A 13,421-nucleotide genomic window follows, 5' to 3' on the forward strand; every position below is an offset into this window, starting at 1 on the left:
TTGATATATTGTCCTTTCAGCCTTTTCACTCAACACACCACATCTGCTCATAAGGGTTGCTTTGCTAACTTCTGGCTGCAGCAAAAACTGCAAACTTAATGGAAATAGTCTCTGATTTTGATTGTATTACCCAAACACAAACTCAAACCTCAGTTTATATCACATAAGACAAGAGAAGCAGGAAATCAGAAAATGTTGAGCAGCTGCTGCACTACTTACAGCGTTTCACAAGTTTGCCTCAGAATCAGAGTAGAGTCGAGAGTAAAGCAGCATGTATTCAATTAATGCAGCTTTTAGTTATGAGTAAAGGACAAATGTATTTCTTACATATCATAGCATCTAGTTATCGCTGTGAGTTAAGAGACTATGGAAAGGAAAGCACTTTCTTTTCGTATTTGTTGCTGTTTGTCATCCTCATGAAGTGCGTTTACCACTCCGTCACTCATCGTTTAGATAACGCATTAACTCGTTCAGGCACAGGGATAAACTCATGTTCACGTACACTGCGGTATATGTCAGTCACAGAGACACCTCTTCGCCGTCCTTTTCTGCAGGCCTCAAGGACTTCATTTCTCTGGGAAGTTAAGCCGTGACCCTGCACTGTTGCAATAAGCTGAGAATGAAAAGAGAAAAGAAAGAACGACAGAGGCAAGGGAGGGGGTGTGACTGCTGGAGGGAAAAGAATAAGAGGACCTTTAGTCCTTGGAGGTGTGGGTCTCCTCCTCGGGTTCGGGAGGTCAGCAGCAGCAGCAGCAGCAGCAGCTGTCCTGCTTGACCGACTCTGATGAAGCTGCAGATTCTCACCTTCATGAATCATCCCACTCCATTCTCCTCCACCTCCTCCTCTGCTCCCACCTGGACTCCTTTTCACAAAGAGAGGGGATTCCTCCTCTTAGGCCTCTTTCTTCAGCACTGAGGCAATCAGACTGTTGAACACGCAGAAGGAGATGAGACATTTTAAATTAGTGTTAGGAGAGGGGGGCGAGACAGAGAAGGGGAAAATGACATTTTTCATTTTCTACAATAAAAGGTACTACATTGAATTCTCGGAGCATGACAATACGGAGGAGTAAGTAATGGAATAGGAGCAGACGTGCTGTCCGTGTGTTAGTGGATAATGAGGAATTTAAAGATGTACGGTCCTCTGCTGCCGTTCAATCAGACTCTCACCCTGTCGCTGTCACTGGCCCTCGTCTCAGCGCTGTCACAATACTGGACTCAAACTTCTTCCACGAGGAGACTCTTTTTTTTTAAAATAATGTCTGTAGTCGTGCGGAACTGGTCTTAAGCGACTTTAAGAGAGGAAGTACTCATATCCGTCGCTCAGGCAAAAGTATGATTACCTCACTGTAAAAATACTCTATTACAAGCGAAAGTAGATTAGATTATTATGACAATGTGTCAGTGTAAAAGCAGGATTTTACTGTAGTAGTTGGTTGAAGAGAACCTCATTTTTAACTATTCTGTATTGGATTGTTTCTAATGTTTTTTTTATTATTATGGATTAATTTGTAGATTATTTTCTTCATTAGGTGACTGATAATTTGTTTTGTAAAAATTCAGAATAGACACCTTTACAAAAGTGACTCCTTTACAGTGTTTGTTTTGGCCAACCAAAAGTCCATACCTCAAAATTATTAAAAATTAATTGAAATGATTGAACTGAGAAAGAAGCTCACATCACATTTGGGCAGTGGGAAACATGACATGACATTTCTTCATAGAAAATGGCTTAAACTGTAAAATAGTTAACTTTCTGTCACTGCAGTAATCGACTCAGGTGTTCCTGTGCGTACTGAAGGGTAGTTTGATTTGTAACAACAGATTTATGAAACTCTTTGTGTGCTTTGTGTGCACGAGTACCTCAGTCTTGTAAGTAGAGTCGTGTAGAACACTTCTACATTATGGTAACAGGAGCTGATTTCCAATCAGACAGAGTGAGCCAGTCTCCTATGGGCCCCTGACCACCAAGGGCCCCTCAGACACCGCACATTAATTAGCATGTCTGTGTTTATATCAGACTAGGAGAAGATAAGGAGCTTAAAAGGACCAAATGAAACACAACAACAGTCGTAATAGTAGGCCTCAAAGTATTTCACGGAAACATCATGACTATAGTCCAGATGTGTTTTGTCCAATAAAGTCTTGTTGGAAAAGTCAGACTGTATATGCACTATGGTGTATGCCAGATAGTTTGATTTGATTCATCGCTAAGCACAGCACCGAACTATTAACCGAAACAAGAAGCATTCCCTGCCTTCACTTCTTGTCATGGTCCTTATTTCTAATAGATTTGTTGAACCCTGCGGCTGTCTTGGGGGAGGGGCAGTCTGGGCCGATAATCAACAAATCAAGCCAAAATCTTTTTCTATAGCACCATTTATACAACAGCAGTGATGGAAGACGTGTTCAGATCCTTTACTGAAATCAAAGTACCAAAAGTTCACACTCATTCACTTTTAATGCCAGTGACATTGAACAGCCTGTTGGTGCATTCATTTGAGTCGACCTCCATTTGGAATTCTTCTTATTTCTCTACCACAATGTACACAATGGATTAATGTTAACTGAGTACACGGTTCCATACGCCTCTACAGTGAAGTGAAGCGAGTACATTTGAAGTGCCTTATAATCCAATCTGTACTTTATTCTGTATGGCCACGTGTTTGAACGTGGCCATTTGTGAGGCTTTCAGGAGAAACTGTCTGAGAGGTCCTCAGTATTCAGGGATTTTAATCTTTAAGAGGGGTTTGTAGACTTAAATTTGACTGTTTTAGGCAAAATTAAAATAAAGAGATTTTATATTTCTCCACTAAGTTAGTGCCCCTGGCATTGTGGGCAAGGCTATAAAACAGCATTTGCAGAATAGATGTTGTGAATGAATTTTAAAAAATGCAAAATGAAATTTCGCAGGGGGGGTTGTGGGTGCTCTCTCAATTGGGCTCTTGGCCTCAGTATTTCTAAAATCCTGTCTGTGGCCTCGTAATTACACAAACTCGTTTGATTTCAACCATCACCGGTTTATAATAAGGACAGATGTGGTTTTTAGAATGATTTGTGATCATTAAATCTGCTGTAGGTTGCTACAGAGTGAAATAGTGACCCCAGCATACCAGTGTACATATACAGAAGGCATATTTTTACACAAACATTATTCCCTCTACTATGCTCTGCAGGCATCAACTGGTGAAGCGTGTCAACACAATAGTATGTCTTAAGCGTTTTTTGTTCACTCCTCACACTCTGTAATAATAATAACCATAGTATTTGTAAACTATAGTATATCATTTAGAAACGTCATGTGGTGACATCATCACAAAGCCGCATAGTAATTTCAACTTCAGCCTTCGAGCGTAAAGAAAACCTGTCAAGCACAGGAGGGCCCATTTTCACAGGACAGAAATCTTCTTTACTGTTTCGACTATAAACACTGTTTTGACATAATTGCTGCCCTGAGAGTGCACGAAGTGGAGAGTGAACCCTTATTTATTAGAGTCTTAACATCCCCCACGGAGTCCTTTTCCTCCCAGTGAGCAGTCATTAGAAAGCACACACACAGCAGGACGCCGCGAGACAAAAATGCAAACATCATTGTTCCGCGTGTCCTCCGAGTTATTCCTCACAGCCTAATGGCGTAATGTGTCTTTTATTTCTTTTATTTCATTTCTGAAGAGGCATTCGGTGCTCGGCATTCTTTGCCATGCGTGTACTGTACTGACTGTTCTTTAGTATAAAATGCGCAAAGCTTAAAACATTGTTTTTGCACTGCAGTTTTGACAGCGCTTTTGTCAGCAGGTGAGCGCTCTCTTAGCCAGGCAGTTTTTAATTTCAGACAATGTCAGGATGTCACCTTCGAGTGTTCAATTCTGTTCAAATTTGGATTTTTATTTATTTATTTTTGCACATAATGAGTTCCAGTTTGGATGTTTTTTTGTTTTTTTTTCTCCTCCAGTCATTATTGAATCAGAGCAATGAGGAGGCAGGAGTGCAGCTCGGAGAGAGACTATACAGCCATCCATCAGAACATCCTTCAGCCTGTGTGATAAAAAAGGATGAATGTTCTGGAAGTGTTCAAGGCCAACATGAGAGATGAGAGGAATCTGTTGATTTGCTAATGGAGCAGAGGTGGCAGAGAATATACAGCACCCTGTGTACAAAAACACTCCTGCTCTGACCTCTTTTTTTATCCCTTTACTCTTTTTACATCCGGCCTACGTTCTCTCCCCTCCTTTCCCAATTTTGCTTTTTCCCCTCCATTTTTGCCCATGCATAGATAAATATTCTAGTCACCACTTATGACTGATATTTTCCAAGCCTTCAGCATTCAATTGTTACCTCCTCAGCTACTCTGAAGATGCAGGGACAAGCACATTGTACACCAGAAGCAAATTTCCTTCCAACGACAAAATTACACTTGGATACAAAACAAGCACGCACGCCCAAGTATACAAATGTATGCAGGAGCACACACACACATGTGTACTCCCATTGGTACACAAGTGCATATTAGCATACGCATACACGGCGATAGACACACGTACAAATAGATGTTCTCACAAAGCTTGCAAATTCCATTACACTTCAAAAAACTTCCCTCTGAAAAAGGATTTGGGTTAATTTAGTAAACACAGGGTCAGAGCTGCCACAAGAGCTGAGAGGAGGTGAGGTGTGTGTGTGAGGTTGCATATGTGCACATGCGTCCGCGTGTGTGTGTATGTGTGTGTGTGTGTGAAGAAACGCTGACTGTGTGAAGCGGAGGGTCCTGGCAGCAGCAGCAGGAGCAGCAGCAGCAGCAGCAGCAGTCTAAACCCAGCCACTCTCTCCAGAGATAGCGCTTCTTTCTCATTTGCTCTGGCCCTATTTTAATAATAGCTGTGCATAAGTAATTTCTAAAAGGCCAGGCAGGCACATGGGCGTGGGTGGGGGGAAATTAAACTCATTTTATCTGTGAGCAGGTGGATTCCTATTTATCATTAACATGCATAGAATTTGCACAATGTTATTTCTTGCTGCTGTCACTGATGGAACGTCATCCAAATAATGTCGGAGGAGGGTCTGCCTTTTTTTTCTTCCCCCCGTTTTTTTTCCGCTTATGCTGGAGTGAAATTCATAGATAAAAGTACCAGGGTTTTTTTTCTCGCAATTTTCTGCAAACGGAAACTAATTCTGGGAAGCTTCTTATTACAGTGCCGGCTCATTTGGTTTGCATTAAAAGGGGGACAGGAGCGACATTAGGATTTCTGCCAGATTTCCAGGAGATGCTCCAACATTTGCTCTTATATCATTAGTAACGCCCCTCTCCCCCACCTCCTCTCTACTCACAGAAGCCCCTTTCCTCTTTTAACTTGCATTAAACAATCTCTACTCATTATTGGCCCAATAATAAAACTGCAATATATTTGACTTCCTGATTTAGATCCTATCAAAATATTGGAATGTAAATGTGTAATTTTGAACGCATGATATGGAGGTTAATAATTGCTGGATAATCTCTGTGTTATTTCAGCATAATTCAGATGCAGGATTATTTGTCATTTTTTAAAATTGGGATTGTGCTTTTTAATTTGCTTTGGATTGTTAATCGTTTTTTGTGTTACAGCATGATTGGAGCTGTTTCCTCAAAACCCACTAAAATTATTTGTTATTAGCCTGAGTGTTGCTCTAATTCTTATAAATGTTTTACTCTTATGTTATATATGTATTCAGGCTGCAACCAATGAATATATTCACATGATTAATTGTTTGAGCTGTAAAAACGAGACAGCGGTTTCCAGCAGAGTCCACTGTGGCGTCCACTGATGCCTTGTTTTGTTTGAGCAATGGCCCAAAGACATTCAGCTTATAGTGATATTAAAGAAAGAAAAACATTAAATGTTCACTTTTGACAAACTGAAACCTGAATTAGGTTTGACATTTTTGCTTCTTAAGTGACTAATCGCTGTAGCTCTACTACGTATCATCTGTTTTCCTTGACCTCGTGACTATTGTGTCAACTTGTGTCCGTCTGTTAGCCGTCATGCACTGTTTTAAGCCTAAAGCGCGAAGACCAGACCACATCTAACTGACACATTTGTATCCCGTCCTGTCATCTCTGCAGCCACGTCCATGTTGTTGTCATGTAGTGGAACAACATCACACGCCACATTTTGCAGAGGGGGATCATGGGAGATCCGTCTGCAGGCGGGATTAGACTCGCCGTTACGGGCGATGAGGAGCGAGATGATGATGTGTGTCTCTGTCTCCTTTTCTCTTTCCTGACAAATAACAGCATGGCAGCTCATGGCAGCCCCACAGCTCCTGACAGCCATCCAAGCAGCCAAGCAGGCAGGCAGTCAGCCATTGTTTTGTAATGTGTTTCACTCTGCCAGCGCTGATCCTTGCTAAGGTACTTACCACGCCATTGTTGTCTAAGTATGCTATTTTCTGGCTGGGCACCTCCACTATAGAATAGGGTGCTTTTTCCCCCCTTTCTTTCTCCCTCTCTCTTTTTTTTTCCAAAAGAGAGGTTTGTTACAGTCACCGTCATGCTAATCCTGGTGTGTGATATGTATATGTGTCAACACAGAGAAAAAGAGAGGGAGAGAGGGGAGTCTTAACCCAACAGACAAATGGTGTGAATGGCAGAGAGGCAGATAGACAGACAAGTCCCATTCACAGCGCACTGTCCTCCATGACACCAAATTACTGTTTATCAAAATAAGACGAGCAGTATAATAAGGATACGTTAGGAGTGTATCGTCTAATGCGCCTTGAATGTGCACAGGCCTTATGGTGTTTCTACAGAAACATTTACCAAGCAGTCAGATTAACAGCAGGTCAGAGCAGGACTCTCAGCTGCTGAAATGACTGATTATTAATTTAGAACTGCAGTCAAGTAAGACTCTTTTACCATGTAATTTGAACTGCATATCAAAAATGTGCAAAAAGAACCTGCCATTGTTTAACTCTTAGAAACTACTGTTTGACATTTGGGGAAATGCAGTTATTTGGTAAATTTGAAGCTACCACCAGCAACCAGTTAGCTTTGCTTAACTTAGCCTTAAAGCTAAGTTAAGCTAGGTGTAAGGGAAACACCTAGCTTAACCTCTCCTAAAGAAGTCCATCTGCCAGCATCTCTAGAGTGCCAACATGTCAGACAATTGCTGTAACCCGGAAAGTGATCGACCAATGAGCTCACAGCTGAACACTGTTTTAATGTGCTTTAGTGGCATCTAGTGTTGTGGTTGCAGACTAAAGCTAGACTAAAGCTACTGTAGCAGTGGAATATGGCAGACTCCGTGGAAGAGAACCTGCTCTCTCTAAGGAAACGAAAAGGCGGTGATTCTTTGTTAGTTTCCTGTTTGATCGGGACTGTAGCCATGATTTTAGAAATAACGAGTCACCTGTCACAATCCCACATCCTTCTATAAAAGTTTTTGACGAGCTGGTTAAAATATTTGTGCAATTTTCTTCACATTTTATTTGTGAATTTAATTGTTGAATTATATTTTTGGTTCTATTTATTCACCCTACATGCTCTTTTACAACCCTTCCCACAGTGTCAGAATATACTGGTGCTGCAGAAAGACTAGAAACACATTTATTATTTAATTATTTTGTTTCACCTCAACCAGCCAACGGCAAAAATATTGACTCTAATAAGAGCTTTAAAACAAGTGATCATGTATGAAGTCCCCAAAGCATCAGAGGCGATGCGGATGACAGTGTCCTCAGTGGTTTTGCTTGATGCAACATTGACCACGTTTTAAGTGCAGCATTTCTGTCTGTTGTTTGATATATCACTGTGCACCCTCCACTGTAATTAATCATCACTCTGAGACCTTTTATTTTCCCATATCTGGTTAAGTGTGCATATTTGATTCGCTCATTCGGATGGTGGCACAGGAAATCTGTGGGAGTGTTAATAAGCCTAATATAGAAACATATTTGAACCCTGGTCCTCCACTAAGTAGATTATAAACATTTATTATAGCATGTTATCATAATATCCTGCACAGCATATTGCAAAACTTCTGTGGGGCAGTTTTTCTCCTGGTGCAGTGGAAGATCATAGTTAATTCAGCAGCGTTATGGTAATGTAGAGGTCCCTATCGGTCCCGGCATCACACATACTAACAAGCTTAGGATAAGCCCAGCCTGGAATGGTATGAGGTTTGAATTTCTGGAACCACCGCAGTCTCTGCAGCCAAATCTCACTTCAGCAGAAACCAGTGGGGTGATTCCTCTGCTTAAAAAATTAGTGCTAGTGCATATATATTTTTTTGCAAGGAAAGGAGGTTTGGTACCTTGCGAGGAGAAAAATGCACTGTACGTAAAAAAAAAAAATATTTTAAGGATGGCAAAAATCGTCTTGAGAGGGCTAATCAGCTGGCAACTCTGAAAAGCCTGTAATGTGCATTAAGAGATTTATACACAGCGCAGAGGTAAAGCCTCACAACATTGTTGACTCATTTAAAGATGCCAACATCTCAACTTTGTGCACTGTTAACAAATGCACACATGTTAAGTTGGTGTACTCTGCACTTCTCCTGTCTTTGTAAATCGCAGTGTATCTGCCATAAGCATGTTATGCCCCAGGGCTCATCAGTACCATGCGATCCCAGGCAGGGCTGCCACTGTGAGACAACATGCTAAATCCTGTTTGTGAGACTTGGCCGCTCTCAGCTCTTAGGCTAATCTAACCACCCTCAACCTCGAGTGCAGGAGAGGAGCGGCTGTCGATCCGAGCAGAGCGGAGAGGCGAGGAAGAAAGGAGCTGGGGGTGCTGTGCCATGTGCACCCCGGCAGGTTAAGAAAACAGGGTAGTTTGCCAATGAAAACTGCAAAGTTAGTTTTCTTCGTAGCATCTGACGGGCCAACAGCACATTAAAATGAAGCAGCTTTTTTGACATGGCGCAAAGTTTCAGATTGTCATGGAGTTGAAGATTCGTAAGAGTTTTCAGTACTTGTAAAGAGGGTGAGTCAGCTCTTGCAAAATGCACAGATGTTGTAGCTTTGGATTGACTATACATGAATTTGACCTTGACGCTTATTGTCTAGTCCAGCAAGTCATCAGTGGTACTTTGGGTGCTAACTGCATAACGACAGCAGGACTGCTTTCAGTTTCCATCATCCAGATCAATCGAGAGTCCAGAGCACCATAACTGAAACACTGACATGAATGACTCTTAGATGGTGGCTGAACCTTAAAGGACTGCATAATGCACATGATTTGACGAAAATGCCCAAAGTTTTCTGTGGCTCCGGGGTGATGTCTCCAATTGTCCAAATTGTTTGGACAGTTCAACTGTCGAAAACTAAACAATATTCCATTAGCAACTGCTTACATTCAAAAAGATGAAACTAGAAAATATTTGCCATTTTTTGCATTGTTTCAGCTCTGCTCAGTGTACAAAACACAGAATGCTGTATTCCTGATTTGGCCTTCACTAACTCATATAGCATATCAAATAAAATCATCCATAAAAATTCCTGGATATTGGTATAACATGAGTGTAACATGGTTCAGACTTTGCACTACAGCAAATCCTACATCCATCAAACAAAGCAAAACGATGATCGTGAGTGTTCTTAAATGCATCTGTTTACTTGTCTGTGTCTGCCACAAAGTATGTTTTTTAATTCAATACACCACAGAATAAATATGTTGTTTCTGACATGACAGCTGGAAAAGAAGAAGCACAGAAGAAGACAAACAAGAACTGAGTTAAAGCAGAGCAGAGTTAAAGTTAGTTTGTCTCAGTTTTATTCTCCTCCTTCACTGTTTCAGCAACTGTCTGTCTTTGTCTGCCTGTCTGTCTGCCTGTCTTTTCATTCTCTCTGAAAGATAATTCAGAACATCACAGATTTGGCACTTGTAGCAGGTCTCGCAGAAAAATTAATTAATGCAAACTCCAAGTGCTATCAAAATTATACATTTGGAGCTCAGGCAGATACAGATACATGGAGAGAGAGAAAGGGAGAGATGTGAGGACGTTCTGGTCTCATTAAGAGAGCAGGCAGAGTGGAATTAGTCTGAATATAATGACAGGCCGCACTATCTCATGTAAAAACAGCCCTGTTTTCCTCTCTCATTCATTGGCACTAGTAATTAGTTTTGGCCCTAAAACTGTCACCCTTTACTCTAGAAAAGGCAGATGTGATTTGAGGTGCAATTTAATCTTGCTTTAATGAAGAACTAATGGACGCATTGCAAATTACTTTTTTCCCCCGCCAGCCCCCTGTGTGATTGAACAGGGGCTCGGAAAAAAAAAAAAATCTATTTCCTGCTTTTGAAAAGATCAAGAGTATCTTTGATAATGGTGAGAGCGTCACCGGCAGCTTCATTGCATCGAGCCAACAAGCTCTTTTACCCGAATCACAATTCAGTGGAGAGGAGGCCACAATTAGTGACAAAGCAGAGAAAGCACTGCGGGGCCTGGGCAAGCAGAAAGCCTCTCGGTGCTCCAGGCTCCTTGTTAGACACAGGCCCTGGAGGTGTCACACAGGAACAATGAAGCCTGATAAATTACCCCCCTCAAAAAAAAAAGAAAAAAGAAAAGATGTACTACTAATTTTCAATTACACCTATAATGCATTCCCGATTGGAGAGAGAAATTGGACATGTGTGGAGGAGAACAAACAGTCATAGGCTCAATACACTTCTCTCTGTCTGTGACACTGAAGCTTTCTAACAGCCTAGGATGTCCAGAGTGTATTAGCAATAAATTACATGGTCTTTAATATAGCGGCTCGCTGGTGATTTTACTACACAGTAATAGAAAGAGAGAAAAGGGGAATGAATATCGGAGCCAAATAATGTCTCGTCATTACGTTTGATTTTTGTCAGAGGATAATCACAGCCAGAATGACAAGATTGCATTCTTATCTAATTTAGCCTAATTTAAAAACATTATGTTGTTGTTGTTTGGAAAAAGAACATTTGTACAGACCTTTTTCAGAAGAGGAGGAGAGAGTTTGAAGTGTGTGTGTGGGAGAACTGCCCATCTGCAGCTCTCTAAACCACTTAAGGGACACTGTGTTTCAAACTGGCATCGCTAACGGATGATGTTGTAGAGAATATATCGAGGCCAAATAATAGTCCTTGAAACGGGTGAAAGGGGATGTGAGAACTGAGGAGGGTCAGACATGTGGAACATGTGTATCTGTCTCCCTCTGTGCGAGTGTGTGTGTGTGTGTGTGTGTGTGTGCGCATGTATTTGACTACAGCAGAAGCACAGCAGAAAGCCTAATGGGAGTGGGCTTAACTCTTGCACACAGCCTCGCTACATATCTGATTACTGGGACCAGTAATTTTCTTTCCTTAAATAAGGAAGAAATTGGATAGGATGAATGAAATTTGGCTGTCATATTGCAGTGATGGTGCAGCAGGGAGATTATGTGTTTCACATAATCGTTCATCATTTCCCAACCAGTGTTCGGGCTTAGCATAATGGAATTGGTAAACTGGTTTAAATCAGAACGTGAGAACAGACTATCAGGCAGACTGTGAGGGTCTGTGGTAATGTCTTCAGACCAAGCAGAATATTTTCACCACAGAGCTGCACATACACACTCTGTTACACACACTGCAAACACTACACGAACACGCTGTCTTCATCTCTGCCTCCTCACGTAGTCACAGTACATCAGAAGATACCTTTAAACATATATGCTGTTTATTTTTTGTTGTGCAAAAATTCATATTCATTTCATTGTGCTGTGTATAAATCATCTAATGCACAGACAATGAAGCCTCTTACATCAGTTTCCTTTCAGGCATAAATCACGATATATCTCATCTAAATCTACATGATTAAATGCTGTACTGTATCACTTCGACAAAGTGGTTTTGTCACATGCTTTTGGTATAACATTCATATTGCAGTATGTGTGATAATAAATAGTGGATACTTCAAGGTTGCTTTTGAATATTTACCTGAGTGTGTATATTTGCTCATCTGCACGTCTTTATTTTTATCTCTTTAATTGTATTGTATTTGCTCACTCATTGCGCACATCTCAACCGGCATTTTGTTGTAATTGATAATTTCGATTTTTATGACCATACGGAAATCAGAGTGACTCTTCCTAAAGTGACGACACCTTAAACTTCATCAGCTTTTGTATCTCAATCAGTCAGACAGTTTACAGCACTTTTCATGCAAGCAGGATGTAACACAAGCAGTCAAAAATAGGAACTGAGGAAACACTATCATAAATAAAACGCATGAATGAATAGACAAATAATTGAAGTTCAACTGAAAGCCAAATAAAAAAAGGTAGGTCTTTAGAAAAGAAATTGTTTCCTTTAATATTTGGCTAATCACAGTATATTTGATATATATTCAGAATTGAGTTTGGCTTGATGTGTCACTCATACTACATCCAGACAGTTCAGATTGACGGTTATGCCTGTAGTGCTGAACGCTGGAGCCCCCCTGGGTTGTGTGCTCAGCCCCCTCGTGTTCATTCCCCACTGCAATCCCAGACATGGAGGGAACACTGCTGTGGTGTTTGTGGACGACACTGCCATCCCCGACTGGATTATGAACAATAATGAGAGTTCATATTGAGAGGAAATCAAGTGGTGAGCAGATAACAACCTACTGCTTGACATCAACAAAACCAAGGAGCTAATTGTTGATTTTGGGCAAAAGTATGCAAAGACACAATGACACACACCCCTGTTCAACATCAGTGGAGGTGAGATGGACCAGGTGAACAGCTTTAGGTTCCTGGCAATCAACATCACAGAGAAGATACTTGGAAGTTACTTGACTACTAGTGTCAAAGTTCACTTAATTTATTTCCGTTTGTTTCCCTACATGTATAGCTACTGTATGCCCATTAACCTCCTCGAGGGGTTGTTGTGGAATAAAGAAATGTCTAAGTATTATAACAGATACTCTTTTGTAAATGTCTGACTGTGATGTTGTTAATGATAACGCATCATGTGTCTCCTTTACAAGAAATAATTCTTATCCTCGTGTTAACAGAAAACGAACAAGACAAAACAACACTCACTGTCTGCTGTCATACCTGTTGAATGTGCTGACAGGCCGAGTCAGTTTTTCCCTACACGAGTCACTGAGAGAGTTTGACTAGATGCAGAATAAGTACATTTTTAATTGATTGAAAACAAAGAAATTTACTGCTGAAACCTTTTACAGCACAAGCACGCACAAATTACTTTAGGATAATAGATTTAGTTATTGTTCTGCTTTATATCTGTCCCATCTCAGAGTGATAGCTGCTTCCAGTCATTTGTTTAAAATTTTGGCGTGTGGGAGATTCTTTTTGTCGACCTTTGAAAATATCCCTGGTTCATTCATTTTAACAGAACAGCTTTGTAGTGTGCCTCTGGTGCAGTCTCATGGTGGTGCTAAATCAGGATAAATATCTGATGTACTGGAGCAACAGTCCCCTGGAGGTTAACTGTT

The sequence above is a fragment of the Scatophagus argus genome, chromosome 6, assembly GCF_020382885.2.
Source record: "Scatophagus argus isolate fScaArg1 chromosome 6, fScaArg1.pri, whole genome shotgun sequence".
Classification (NCBI taxonomy): Eukaryota; Metazoa; Chordata; class Actinopteri; family Scatophagidae; genus Scatophagus; species Scatophagus argus.